At 44.1% G+C, this 15,069-nt stretch overlaps 1 protein-coding gene across 2 annotated transcripts in view; it reads right to left on the bottom strand.

Annotated features, from left to right (window-relative positions):
- LOC118100299 (zinc finger MIZ domain-containing protein 1) overlaps positions 1–13,438 on the bottom strand; it is a 111,524-nt gene extending 98,086 nt beyond the window's left edge. For both annotated transcript variants that reach the window (XM_035145229.2, XM_035145231.2), the window contains exon 1: positions 13,253–13,438. The gene's annotated coding sequence lies outside the window, so the exon portion shown is untranslated. The remainder of the gene's footprint in view (positions 1–13,252) is intronic.
- Between the last annotated feature and the right edge of the window lie 1,631 nt (positions 13,439–15,069).

Genomic DNA, 15,069 nt, shown 5'->3' with positions numbered 1-15,069 from the left:
CCCCTGCCTCCTGATAAGCTGGTGTGCCAGGCGTGCCAGCGCCGCTGATGGCTCCGTTTGCACAACCGCTCCATTGTTGCTGTGCAGAGTGGACAACTGCACTTTGGACCTTTCAGTGGGGAAAGCCTTTTATTGTGTTTCCCTTAAGGGCATCCGCTGTGGTTTATCTGCAACCTGCCAACCACACACACACTTTAAACACTGCATTAAGCATATCTAAGGTTAGAAAACATAAACAGTAGCCGCTGCGTTTCCTTTGCTGCTGCTGCTGTGATGCTGGATTAAATACTGTACAGTCACTGCGCCTGGCGGATTTTCGGTTTTATATAAAAAACACCCATAAAAAGCAGCTGAATTATCTGTGTGGCTGGAACCTGATCCACTGCCAGCTGACCTTTTCCACAAAGCAATATTAAACGTAACAGTAGGGCCGAGTTAAGTGATTGCAATTTACGAGTCCATTTAACTTGATTCAATATTGGATGACAAATGATTACCTTGGTGGAGTAAAGCTTACATACACGAAAATAACCCCGGCACACACAAACACACAGCTTTATCAAACTTAACAATCAGCTCACTGTCTGTCTGCTGCAACTCTTGCTCAGCGTAGGGCTGAACAGAATTTTAAAAATGCACAACGAGACGAGGAGAAGAAGAAGAAGAGGTTGCATATTAAATATCCACAGATATAAAGTTTTTTTTTTGTTGCTTCTTTAACTCCATTAAGCTGAAATGGATGTTTATTGAATAGAGGCTGCCTCTGAATCTGGTCAACTGGCCAAATGGATTAAGTGAATCAAATCCCCCTTTTTTTTTTTTTTTTTTCTGAGTGCACATTGAGGAAGTGTCAAAATGAACCATTTTCAGTTTTGCCCCTTAAAGTCCAAGATTTCTTCATCCCGCTGTAGAACAAGCTGCTTACCTTGCAAAAATGGGCCGCGACACATTGCTAGACATGGCCAGAGCATTAAATTATCCAGACGCACACAATCCACATATTTGATTCGTGTGCAGCCCGAAGAAGAAGAAGGAATTACATGACATTCAGGCATCCAGCTCAAGACTTTAAAGAAACAATGTAGCCTACTTTGCGCTCTCTTCACTGCTCTCTTTTCAGCCACATCCTCTCCAATTTTATGACTCCGGTTAAAATGCAACCATTAAATATTCATGTTTGAGGGCTTTCACCCATGGAGCAGTTTCTCCTTCTCTCCCACTCTCTTTCTCTGAGCTTCACAGAAAATGAGAAACTTTTTGATTTTATCTGGCAGTAGCTAAATATTAAAATAAAAGAAGCTCTGGGAGTTCAGCAAAGTGGAGACTATAACTCATCTCCGCCGAAACGATCCTTCGCCTCTCATCCTCATTGTTCTTAAATTTTCCAGACGGCGGCGAGTAAATTAACACGACAAACTGCGGAGATTAATGGAAACAAATACTCAGCAGCTGAACAGGGACATTATGAAATTTGATGCTTGACAATCATCCCAAGGAGAAAAGTGTTTCCGTTTTTCCTCCTTAAGTCATCAGCAAACATCACACGGCATGCAACATAAACTATATCTTTGAAAAATATTGCTCATTAATTTTTCACTTGTTGTCTTGGCTGTTTATTATGCAAAACATTTCCTATCAGGAGCAAAAGTAATGACACAAATAATTCATTCTTTTCCCCCTTTTAGAGCTTGTGGCGTGTTAAAATCCATAATATATAGCGAGTTAGAGTGTCTATAAAAGATTAAGGGTGAAGTGATGTCTGCAGGTGTAGACAGTAGCATAAATAAGGCTGAAATGTGATTTCGCTGCAGTGAACATTAGGGAAATTTTGCCCGGCTTTATTTGGGCTGATGTGATCCGCATACAAATCGCGGGATACAACATTCAGGGGCTTCTCCAAACAAGTGATTTTGTAGACAAATGAAGCAACTGCTCCGACACGAGTGGCTCAGTGTCTGTGCTCAAGGTGGCGGAACGCATGTACGACAACTCGCCGCCATAAGTTTATTCACGTGCTGAAAAAAAAATCACAATAGGGTCGTTGTTGACTGAGAGCATGTGGAAGTGCCATTTGTTCATTCACTCAAATAATCTTTTTAGCAAATTGCGATTCATGCCGCTCACTAACAAATCAGGGGCTGAATTAATAATCAGGACATTTGTGGATAACAACATGTCAGCTGAGCGGTGCTTTGGACAGCAAGTGTGTGAGAGGCGATCGATTCCTTTTTCATCAGCCACCGCGCGTCTCTCCTGCTTCAGCACCGGGCAGCTGATTGAGATGATTCAAAGGGATTTTTTATTTTTTTTAAAGAAGCCAGTCGCCAGAAACTTTCCATCGCTGCTCATCGCCCGCGTTTGATCCCCGACAAGCGAGAAAACAAAAGGTGGAGGACGGCTTGCGAGACATGAAGGCTTTCACAGGCATTCTTCCACTCTTGGAAGGCTGCCCGCTCTTTTGAAAAGGGGGTTTTCCTTCAAAGCGAACGCCAATGACATTACCCGTTTCTCATCCCAATTAAAATTTATTGAAAACATCCAGGAAACGCTGTACGGGCTAATATCATCACAACTACAGCTCGTCAAAAAACAAACAAATACGGCTGTTCAAAAGGGAAGCCTTCTCCCCGGCCCCTTTGAGTTCATAACCGGCATTTAATCCGCTGTAATGATTTGCAATATGACAAGTCAGGCAAAATTTACTGTGACAGATTGAATGGGGCGCAACATAAATATAATTACAGCTCACACCATCTTCTCCACCTCCCTCCTCTTAAGGAAGTGTCTGTCGCCGCCGCACAAAGACTACGCAGGATACAAGGCCTCCGGTGATTCGCTCCTTCAATTTGCTCCTCAAGATCAGCTGATGCCCGCCAAAAATATAAAGTATATAATAAATAAAAACAACAGCAACACATCGTGGACTTATCAGTGTGTGAAGTAGTAAGGTCTCTGTAACAGGTGTGTTTTCTGAATTTAAGGTGATTCTTGTTGATAAAAACCTAGAAGTGACATTTGACCTCAGACACCAAAGGTCAAGCAAAAGCACAGAGCAACTGTGAGGGTTGATTCTCAAAGAAAACAGCTGTAAGCAAAGATTAGAGAGACGTTTTTGAGGATGGAGCCTTTAAATAAAAAGTATTAGCAACATAACTTGAAAATAGAGAAAATTATTTTGCCTAATTGAAAGGATCCTATAAAATGTGTGTTTTGTGTTTCTGTTTGTTTAATAAAATCAAGAAGAAAAAAATATATTACATAGAAGAAAACTGGTTGAAATTGATTTAGTGCACTCGCAGATTTTTGAAAATATATATATTTAAATTTTGAAAATATGAAAGATGTTGAGAAAGTTGTGGAGCGGCGAGAGTCTTTGTCCCGAGCAAAGTCATAAACTATGCGAGAAGTGGCAACACATAGGGGTAATTCTTCTAAAGAGACCCACTATACCACCACCCCCCAGCCAACCCAGATTAGGTTTCACATTCCTACCTCACAAATAACACACACACAGAGAGAGAGAGAGAGAGAGAGAGAGAGAGAGAGAGAGAGAGAGAGAGAGAGAGAGAGAGAGATGGAGTGAGGCACAGGCACTTTTGTTGTTGAGACATTTCTGACCTCAGACTATTTCATCTCGCTGACGATGTTTACACCATGAGTCAAGCACAGGGATATTTTCCCTCTTGTTCTTCGTCCAAGATGTGGAGGATCTGGCCCCTGTACCTCCCCTCTGCCCTCACCCCCTCACCCCTCCATCAGCCTTCATGCTAATGTAACACACATTAGTGAAACCAGCCGCACGTGGTGACACGAAGGATGCTGGGCCCTCGGGTGAGCCATCACCCTCTCCCTCTCCCTCGCTCTTCCTCCCTCTCGCTCTCCACATGCCAGGCACATCACGGGCACAGCCTCGCACCACGGCGACTGTGACTCAAACATGCCCTGCTTTTAGAGCAGATGGTCAAAAATAGCGTCTGCCGTCGACATTTTTGTGAGCCACTGAGCCCGTTGGGCCACACACGGTTTGCCAAGAAGGAGCAGGGGTGCAAGTGTACAGTGTGTATAAAAATAATGTGGCGAGTTACAGCTTTTCTCTGCTTGATACTGACAAAATGAGAACACCCTGTTGTTTGAAAAGAGCTTATGCAATCTGCCCCTATAAATAGGAGTGTGAAGTGTGTCTGCATGTCTCCCTCTGCGTGTTTACATCCAGATAACGCTGCCCAATTAATTAGCATCATCAGCACTAGTAGTTGTTGTTGTTGTTGCTGCTGCTATTAGTGTGTGAAACTATTTTTGCTGTCTCTGCTAAGGCAACAGTTTGTTTCCCCAAAGTGGGACGCGACCCGCCAGCGAGTGGACGAGGGGAAATAAGGAAACAGACAGGATGTGTTTACAGAAGAGTTATTTAAAGTCGCCACTGGGATAGCGGCGCACGTGGCTACAAGCCATATTTTTGGACACTTACATGCTGTGCAGATACATAACCGCATATTTCATGTCCCGATTTCTCAGGTCATTCAGAGAAACATTCACCAGCGCCAAGTTATTAATCTTTTCAACACTTGCCTGTTTAATTTCCAGGCTTATGTGTGCTTGGCACTGTATTTTGTTCCTGGAGGTGTCTTACAGTGTGTTCAGAATAAGTAAGGCTGCTCAGAAATGTCCTCATTTGACATCTCAATAGGGTTAAAAATGATCAGGCACACTTGTCATGTTGATTGGAAGTTCTATGCCTACATACTATTTGTAATATTTGATTTTCAAGGTTGTTTTAAATCATTCCTCTTGATTGTTCTGTTCTTATTTCCATTTTTAAAGCATATGCTCATTTTGGCCCCTACAGTTCCCATCATGCTTTGGGTGATCTAAACAGGAAGTCTGTATTTATTTACTTTTTGGCAAAACTGCACCATGAAATGTCTACTTCAAGATACATTCCCTGGAAAAATCGGTGAAGATGTCCCAAAAATGCCCCATCGCTCAATGATAAAGAAAGAGCAAAGAAATCTGCCTCTTTATCTTTATCAGCGCCAAAATGTAATGGGTTATTTTTTAACACATTTCCCATCTTTTCACCAAGTTTCATGGAAATCCATTCAGTGGTTTTTGCGTAATCCTGCGGACAAACAGCCAAACCAATGGATAGGGGTGAAAACATGACAAATAAAGCAAGACCTGTAGTTGTAACCCCAAGTGGAATTCCGGACATTATCGAGAATGGACAAAAAATATTTCTATCACCGGAAAAAGTAAGCAGCGGAACAGTAAGGGTGCAAGTTTTGATCCAAGACGAATCGGTCGGACGCTGAGGGTTAATGTATTCCACCTCGTTCAGTGCCGAGACTTCTCTTGTGTTCTCCTTTCACTGCCCACAGCTGTCACGTCAGTGTATCAGCTCGGCTCTATGATGCATGCCTTGCACCTGGGTAACCGACCGCACACAGACACCGTGTTAGAATGAGGGTACAGTGTAAGCTGACACACAGGCGCTGGGTGTGGTGTTGCTGCTGTCTGCAAGTCATCATCGGTTACAGCAGTCGTCCTGCTCGAAGCAACCGATGGAGGAAAAATAAGGGCTATCTGACCCAAAAGAGACCAATTCAGCTGAAATTAGCTTTACTGTTTAAGCTCCGTTGGAAAATCGGCCTTTATCAACACATGAGAGGTCGGCTCCAGCTTTGTTATGTCATATTTGATATTTTTTAGATTCGGACAAAACCAGCAATGTGAAGTTATCACCTCGGGCTCTGAGAACTTGTGACATTTCATAGACGATGTTCTTCAATGATGTAATCGAATAGCAGATGATAGACTATAAAAGTAATCATTAGTTGCAGTCGTGTAATCCTCCCTCAGCAGGCTCGTGTTTTGCCAAACCAGAAGCTGCTGTAGAAACAACAGGATCCTGCAGCTTTCCTTGAAATTAACCAGTGCTGTTGTTTAGAGGAGAGTTGGGATTTTGTTTCCCTGTTACAGCTCTCTCGTCACAGTTCTAGAGTGAGTTTTGTAATTGTTCCCCGGAGTTTCAGAGTTGAGAACAAGATATTTCACCAATTGTAACAACACAGCTGGCTCCATGTCGCCCGGAATCTAATGTATTAACTGGCAAATGGCAGCTATCCCCAGGGTCCAGGGTGGCGTCTTCAAGAAGATTTGTTTGATTAACCTGAACTGTGCAAAACTCAAAGCAACCGAATAATCATTCATATAAAAACAGAAACAAAAGCTGAATGCTGTAAAAGGATGCAATGAATAAAAAGGTATTTTAAACAAATGAGCTATAACTCAAAATCAAAGCCTGGATTGGACATTGGACTCCCACATATGCGTTGTGTTATCAACATACAACACAGCTGGCTTTCATGTTAGCGTGCCATGCTAACTTGCTATCATTACAACGCTAAAGAGAAACACACAGGAAATAGAATCCACATGCATATTATCGTGATTTGATTGGCGAGTGCCTCACTTGAGTGTTGATTTAAACATGATTTCATTGGCCGTACACAACACAACGGAACCACAATGCAGTTCTGCGACGCACGACGTCACCCCATTTAAAGTCAACGAGCAGTGTTTCGGGTTGAAGCCTCCAACACATGCGTGTGAGTCCTGCGCAAGCACCCAGCATGCCCTCTTTACCGTGGGTCAGCTCAGGCTTCTACACATATGCAAAGGAAACCAGGTGAAATGCAAAACAATATTTAAACAACCTCTGGTGTGTCAAAGTACAGCATCAGAGGAATGAGAAACGGCACGCGTCATGTCAGGGATCTTACCTCCTCGTGTTGTACATCTTGATAACAAACTTGAAAGCGTCTAGCGTTTGTGTTTGGGGTGCGAGAGTGACAAGGGAGGGTAAAAAAAAAAAAAAGGAGGGTGTATCTGGGGAGAGAGAAATTACCCTCAGACCTTTTCTTTCAGAGAACGGGGGGGGGGGACCATCCCTGTGTATTAGTAAATCATACTTAACCCCCCCCGTTGAACGTAATTCCACCACTTGCTCAGAATCACCTTCATTACTCATCAGAGGTGTGGATCTCTCTCCTAAAAAAAAGAGAAAGAAAAAAAGACACCCCTCCAGGGTCGACACTGTGATACTTCAGCAGAGCCGCTCAGTCTTTTGCGCGCCCTTTTTTTAAATATTTTTATTTATTGTGACATTACACCTCTTGGGACATTTTGACATTTTCAAATTTTCGAGAGCAGCTGCCAGTTTCTCCGTCTGCCCTGAAATTTAAGAGGGAAACGCGTCGGCGGCGCAACACTATCTCCTGCTGCACCATTTGACAACACTTCAGGATTCCTTGGTCGGACCCTGTTTAATTTATAGAAGCTGAGACTTCGGAGAAGCCAGATGTTATCCATGATTCAGAGCCTTTCATTTACACTTAACACTGCAGTGCTGCGCTGTGACATCATCTGCGTATGTTTTTCACAGCATGTCACATTCAACATGCATGAGCCTGCGATTGCTGGGGGCCTCAAAAGCTCTAATTATATCCATCGTGGGTTTAAGACTCACAGATTGAATGTGATTTTTTTTTTTTTTCTTCCCCTCACAGCTATCGTGTAGCTCACTAACTCGCCTGTTCGACTCTCTAACGCTGCTCACGACCACAGACATGTGAACTGCAATATTAAAGAAGATTCTTAATTGCATTTTATCTTCAGTGACAGGACTTCAATTTCACACATCATGCACACACAGCAGTGGATGTTAACACCGCGAATAACAATCAAAAAACAAATTCAATCAATGCACGATCAATAATTCAAAGGCCAAAGACATTCAGATCGACAATGAAATGATAGAATATTTGAAATTGTTTTTTAGTAATTAATAATTAATCAATGTTCAATATGATCAGTTCATTTTCTGAGGAGGTTTAAGGATGTGGTTTTTAGCTTTCATGCAGTCCATATCTACAAGTCACCTGTCACTTTGAGCTCTAGCAACAAATTCTGCTAGAGCTTCACTATTTGATAAACCAATTAGTCAATTAATTGATTAGTGAATCATCAGAAAACGAATCGGCAGCTGTTTCGTGAATCAGTCGATTATTTAAGTAATTTTTAAGCAAATATCCGCTTCTTAGATGTAACGAGTTGGGGATTTTCTTTGTCATACATTATCATAAACTGAATATATTTAGTTTAAAGATGGATGAAGACGTCACTTGAGGATGAGGTGAATCAAAATGGGCTTTTCCCACTATTTTTGGATGTGTTATAGACAAAACAAATAATCGACTATTTGAGAAAATAATCTGCAGAAATCCTGCACACAAATGATATTCAAAAAAAAAATACAGCGGGGATTTTCCTTGTGTGCCAAGTAGGCATGGGAACAATTCAGAAATATAGTATTTAGGCCCATTAATCACAAGATGTGTATTTTGTGTTCCGGCTAACTTCCCCTCCAGCACGGCTGCAGCTGTAACAGGAGGCCGGCCTATTGTTCAGACTAACAAGGGGCGCAGAGGTCACTTGCATTTTCACAAGAGCTTTGCCAGAGGGGTTGGGGAAAGCGAGCGGCACACCAGTCTGTTTAGTATGGATCTACACTAAAGCTTTTTCTATAAAGTCACATCATTCCCAGTCTATTATAAAGCGGGATGGATTAGATTAAGTGAGATTATGCAGAGAGGGGCTCCCTAAAAAGAGCAAAAATAACATGCTCAGTACTTAGCAGGCGAGTCAACAGTGGGATTAAGCCAAAAGGACACGTTCAAATCCAATGCTAATATGCACAATGGCCGTCCTTCCACACACACTCAACTTTTAAGTGGTCGCTAATGTTATTGCTTCAGATTTCTCCGCACGTACCGCAAGGTGCAGGCGAAGCTAAAATCTGACTTTTATTGTCATATTATGGTCGTAAAACTGAATCTAATCCACAATTTGAAGGGGAAAAAAATCTAAATATGTGATTTCTCTTCACTCCATTAAAACTGTCATCCCGGCTTCCCCCTGCCGTCAAGCCCTCTTTACGGGCACAGCTTGTGCAGCAACAACTCCGAGCACCAACGCAACCGAAAAAAAATGCACAAAGTGGTTGCACAATCTAACATGATTAAATGATGTGTGGTCTGGCGTCACTCCCAGCACCTCTCCCATCCCTCACTCGGCTGTGTATCTCCCCTCCTGCAAGAATGCAAACACACACACACACACAGATTCCCTTTCCCTGAGCCGTGTTGTGAAAATAGAAGCTTCATATTAACAGTCAACAGTTAAGCCAATAGGTACAGTCAAACCTTTTTCCCCCAATCATAAAAAATATTTTAAAAATGTTCCGTGGACTTCTGCCCAGGCTGCGTTGCTGCAGCTCGGTGTCACCGAGGTGGAGCGTCACAAATCACCACAAACACACACATGAGGAATGCAGGATAACACAGATTCTCTTATTTTGTTATTCAGAGAGGCGAGAGGAATGTTTGGACGCCTTACCGGAATTAAACTGATACCAAATATCACATCACAGGTCAAATACAGACATATTGGCAGCAGAATCTACCAAAGTATGAGAAATCATGATCACTCCTGTGAAACTACAAGGTAACCTTTGACCTGACGTGGAGGAGAAGCCCCTGCTGCCCACCTCCATGTGTTTTGGTCATGGCCCTTCTTTAAAAACCAATTAGATAGAAAGTCTTTAACTCAGATTTGGAAACCAACAGCAATCACAGCATTGTTCAGGGTTCCGCCTCCCACTCCGCTGCTTCCAAAATAAAAGGCAGACTTAGAAGCGTTTGTGACCTTATTAATCAGGCGTCTGATTTTACACTCATTCCTTATTCCTCATGGATGAAGGACATATTTACTTTGTTTAAATGGGGGAATTGATGCACTATGAATGGTTCACTTGCCAAATTTAATAAAACATGAGGACCTTTTGTGCACATGCTGGGGGGGAGGGGGGTGTTTTGCTCCTATTTCAGAGTAACAGCTTTCATTCAATGTCAGTGGCCACTTTAATGTACAGTTAGTTATTTACGTTATATTTCTCTATCATGTGGATTCTGGATGTGTCTTTATTTCCCATCTGGTGACCGACGTGTACGTCTTTGTGTTTACCTCTGATGTTAGTTATGTATTTTTCTACAGCATAGTTGCAAATAGGTATGAGTGCTGCACTTTACAGACGCGTGTTCTCCTCAGTGTTATGTTTGACACAACGCTGCAACTTCAAAAATCGAAAAAAGGTTACAAGTACACTTAAGAGTCATTGTCACAAGTAGCAATCACTACAAAGTCTAGTGGACCGGTACGATCATCAACTTGAACTGTGAAAGAACCAAAAAAGCTTTTTTGAGATTCTCCACCTTTTTCTTGATTATGTTTGATAATTGATTAGACGTTACAACTGATTTCCTGCTTCTTCACAAGTCAAAGTTTGAAAAAGACTTGTTTAATCTATAACAACACAACTTATTTTGTAAAATTATCACAGGGTGTTTCTCTGAAGTTGGTGTAAAGTAGCACTAAAGGTAATCCAAGTGTTGGAATAAATGTACTTTCAGCACAATGTCACTGCCAGAGGTGCCGCACAATCAAAATTAACAGTGTTATAATTGCACACGAGCACCGTAATAACAGGATGAATAAAAATGAAGGGCTGTTTGACACCTAAGTAAACCTGCACGATTAAGCGGCTACAACAGCCCAGTGACACACTTTCTGCACCCAGAGCTTGCCCGCTTGGCCCCCGCGCCGCGTCGTTCCCCTTTACTCATTGAAAATAGCCATACCAGTGCGGTGATTCATCCCAGGAGTTTATCTGTCGGGCAAAGACAACACAGAAAAGGACCTTGAGCGAAACCTACACAAACCTCCCACAGGCTCTGACCGCGGAGGAAGAGCAGTCGCTCCCTCGCTCAACCTTTTTCCTGTTAGTGAGCTTAAGAGAGCTCTCGGTACACGGGAGCTGCTCGCCGCAACTGGAATTCCCAAGTCGAATCAATAACATTATGACATTATACACCATCTAACAGCCCTGTTTACCTGCTGCTTAAACTCACATTGTTGGTACAAAATGAACGAGGCCGGGTCAGCAAACCTTTGGGAATGGGTTGAGTTTAGCCGCTGTAACGCAGACTGGACTGTCATGTTTCAGTATTTCTCCCTTGCTATCAGGTGTAAAACGACACCGCACATGTCTCAGGATTGTTCTCAGACAAAAAGGAGCAGATACACACAACATTTCAGCAGGCGAGCGTAGCCAGTGGAGACGCACGCCGGCTCGCGGCCTCCTCTCAGGCCGGCCATCAGTGCTGCTGGGAGCTAATGAGGCCTCGTGTGTCATCTCTGATCTGAGAGTTGAATAATTTCCCATGTGGCACAGTCATTTCCAGCTTCTGCCTTTACTCTCACCTCGTCAGGTGGGTGGAAAGGCGAGGGCGAAAACTCCCACCCGACGCTACATTTCAAAAATGTGTTGCCATTGTCAATCCAGAGTGATGCGCACAGACCCCAGACTAGAAAAAAAAAAATTTGCTTCAGGGTTTTATGTCTCAAAGATGTGTGTGATTTAATTTTCTGTATTGTTTTTGAGGTTTTGTGAGTGAGAAGCAGCTGAATGTCCTTTTACAGTTTTGTTCTGTCCCACTATGCGCTGATTCCTTTCACTGGTCAGTAGGAAACCCAGAGTTAATAAATGGTCTACTTCAGCCCCCAGACACACGTGCTGGGTTGCAGATCTCTGTTTCAATGTGTCTTTTGTTTGACGGCTGGTGTTTCAACATCCTCGACTTGAATAGAAGAAGGTCAGCCTGGTGGGGTCTGCCCCATGGTTATTCAGGAGCCCAACCTGGGGCCCCTCTGCGATGGGGTGACTGGGAGGGGAGGGGACGGGACGGAAAACCTCCTCCTCTGTCTGACACCACCCTCATCTGTGAAGCCACTGGAAGTTTGAAGGGCTAAAATCAGCTTTTAAACACTCGTGCAATCCAGGGGGGGAGCCTGTGAATAAAGATGGCAGCCCCCTAGTTTGACCACATCTCCCATTCTGCGCGTGAAAGTTTTAAATCCAGTTGATGTGGGAGCCCCGTCAGCTCAGACGTCTGCAGACTGCGGCTATTAAACCAAACCAGACCCCTGGATTATATGACAGAAATGTAAACAAGCAAACCCGGCCTGCTCAATATAGCTGCTATCGCCACACGGGTTTCTCATGGAGCCTCAGATGCTGGGTCCAGATTCTGATGATCGGGATGATGATGATGATGATGCTGCTGCTAAGAAGGAGAAGACCAGGAGAATGAACTTTTCTCAGCAACATAACAAAAACAGGAGGAGCTCTCCCTGACATCTCACCAGAACGAGACAAGAAACATCTGCACGCTGGTGTGCATGCTTGATGCTCCCAAATGGGGGATTTTCAATACACAGAAATGAAGTGCATGCACATATGGGAGAAACACCCCCCCCTCTCTCTCTCACTCTCCATTCGTGACAATGGTTAGGAAGCAGATCAGGCAAGCAGGGTTACTTTTTCCACTTGGCCATGATTTCTGCTTCCTGCACAGATGTAGAGAAAGGAGCTCAATATCTGAGTCGTCCCCCCCCCCCAAAAGAAAGCCCCAACTGGCTCCATAATGTTCAGACAGCAGGAATTTTGGGGGAGTCAACTTTACCAAAGCAGGAGTGACCCACAGCAGCAGCAGCAGCAGCATCACTCCAGCCATGGGTGTGTGTGATGCTGTGCACATGTGCTGGTGTTGAAGTTCACAAACACACGTTTCAGCAGGGACGTGAATGGAGGGTGAGCGCGCTGCGGTGGATGCAGATGCACAGTTGTTCTGCAGACACACCGGACACACAACCATGTGCACACCAGAGGATTAAACACATACACACATGCACAGAAACACGCAGGCATGGTTCATCCTGCAAAACGCACACAAGCGCCGACGCTGGAGAGATCAACGCGGCATCTGTTACCACCGAAATGCACAACCTGCTCCTCGGCGGCTGCGGCGGCGGCAGAGGCGGCAGCAGCAGCCCCGCCGGTTCAACCCCGACGGTGGGTTTACAAACCTCCACCGCCCGCCCGCTCGCTGGTCGGTGCGGGCTCCGACCCGCTCCCCGCTGCCTCTTCCAGCGGCCGCTCAAATATCGAGAAACAATCAGAGCCAAAGTGGAAACAAACACACAAACAAAACAAAAAAACCTCCAGCGAGAGACCGAGGAGCCTCGCAGCGGCAGCGACCGGGAGCGAGCGACGGTTAAGTTTGCGGCTACTCACCGGTTCCTCACGCGGAGAAAGTCCTCGGTTAGTGTTCGCCTCTCGTGTCGGTTAAATCTCGTTCCCCCCTCACGGCCACTGACCGGGAATGGGCTGCACGTCAGCGGCTGAGTCGGTGAATAGAGTCGCAGTAAGTTGAAGTGTCAAATTTCATCGGCTATTCTATTACCGGAGGGACCCGTGCTCCGCGGCTGCACGCAAAACGTGTCGCGGAGTTCCGGGCGGAGGCGGAGCGGCGGGGGAGCCGGAGAGCCGGAGAGCCCGGAGCGGAGCCGGGACGGTCCCCGGTGCCCGCAGCTCCAGCTCCGGCTCAGCGGCCATCTGCTCCAGACACGGTGTTTCTACATGCATCTGTATGTGGTTGACAAACAATAGGAAACACATATTATTAACATGGAGCTCCACATGTTTCAGTGGGAGCTGAAGCATTCCGCGAATTTTGTATTCATTGGTTGAGGCTCATTAGAGAAACAGCTTATAGCTAATTGTTGTTTATTGGCATTTGAAATGAAATCGAATCTGTACTTAAAAGGCCAATTATGGGAAACTAGTATTCATCATCTGCAATAATACTAATTATAACAACAACAACAACAATAATAATAATAATAATAATAATGATCATGATGAGATAGAACAAATAAATAATTAAAAGAATTATATATTAAAAATCACTACTATATATACTGTAGACCTGTAGGTGCATATATTAAAAAATAAACAATTTCGAAAGACAATAATAACAATAATACCATTACTACTAGTAATAATCATATTAGAAAATAAGTATAGTAAAAATACATAATAATTTTGTACTTTTGATCAAACAAAGCAATACTGTATACCTTTAGGTGCACATAATAAGTAATAGATATATGCAAAAGATAAAATAAGGAAATAATAATAACCACAAAATGTAAAATAATCATGATAACAGTGACATTCATCATCGACTTTAATAATCAGAATAATAATAGCAGCAGGCAAATACATATGTGAAATAATGATATGAAAAATATAATAACAATAATAATAATAATAATAATTCATATTCACAATGTCATTAGAATAGTCAACATTTGCAAAATCTGTCTTTTTATCATCAGAATATATTTATATAAAAATAACACTCCACCATAATAGCTATACTTAAAATAGCCTAAACAGCAACAAACGCACGCAGGCGCACACGGTCCCATGATGCTCCGCGGAGCCGGCTCCACCCTCCGTGTTTTGCAGGTCGCCGCTGTGTGATGGAAAGCTCTGAATAACAAAGACATGTTTGAGAGCAGCAGCAGCAGCAGAGGCAGAGGCAGCAGCAGCAGAGGCAGCAGCAGCAGAAGCAGCAGCGGCAGAGGCAGCAGCAGCAGAGGCAGCAGCAGCGGGCAGCAGAGGCAGCAGCAGCAGAGGCAGAGAGCAGCAGCAGCAGAGCAGAGGCAGCAGTAGCAGAGGCAGCAGCAGCAGCAGGCTGGGCTGAGAGCTGACGTCAAGGAGCCATGAGTGAGCCAAGCAGCATCCCCACACACACGCTGACCTGCCACCGTGACCTGTTTGGAAGCATCAAAAGTTACAAACACACCACCCTGCATGCTGTGATTGACTCTCCAAGATTGGGATCAGAAGCTCTTACACAAGCCACCACACTACTGACACACTGCTGGTGTGTGTGTGTGTGTGTGTGTGTGTGTGTGTGTGTGTGTGTGTGTGTGTGTGTGTGTGTGTGTGTGTGTGTGTGTGTGGACCCCTGAGAGCCCCCATGCTCTCTGGCCTGTGCATCTACCCCAGCTGTCTAAGTTAGGGGGAGGGATGGGCTGGAA

The sequence above is a fragment of the Hippoglossus stenolepis genome, chromosome 21 (genome assembly GCF_022539355.2).
Source record: "Hippoglossus stenolepis isolate QCI-W04-F060 chromosome 21, HSTE1.2, whole genome shotgun sequence".
Lineage (NCBI taxonomy): Eukaryota > Metazoa > Chordata > Actinopteri > Pleuronectiformes > Pleuronectidae > Hippoglossus > Hippoglossus stenolepis.
Note: the sequence above shows the minus strand (reverse complement) of the source record. Positions and strands in the feature narration are given on the sequence as shown.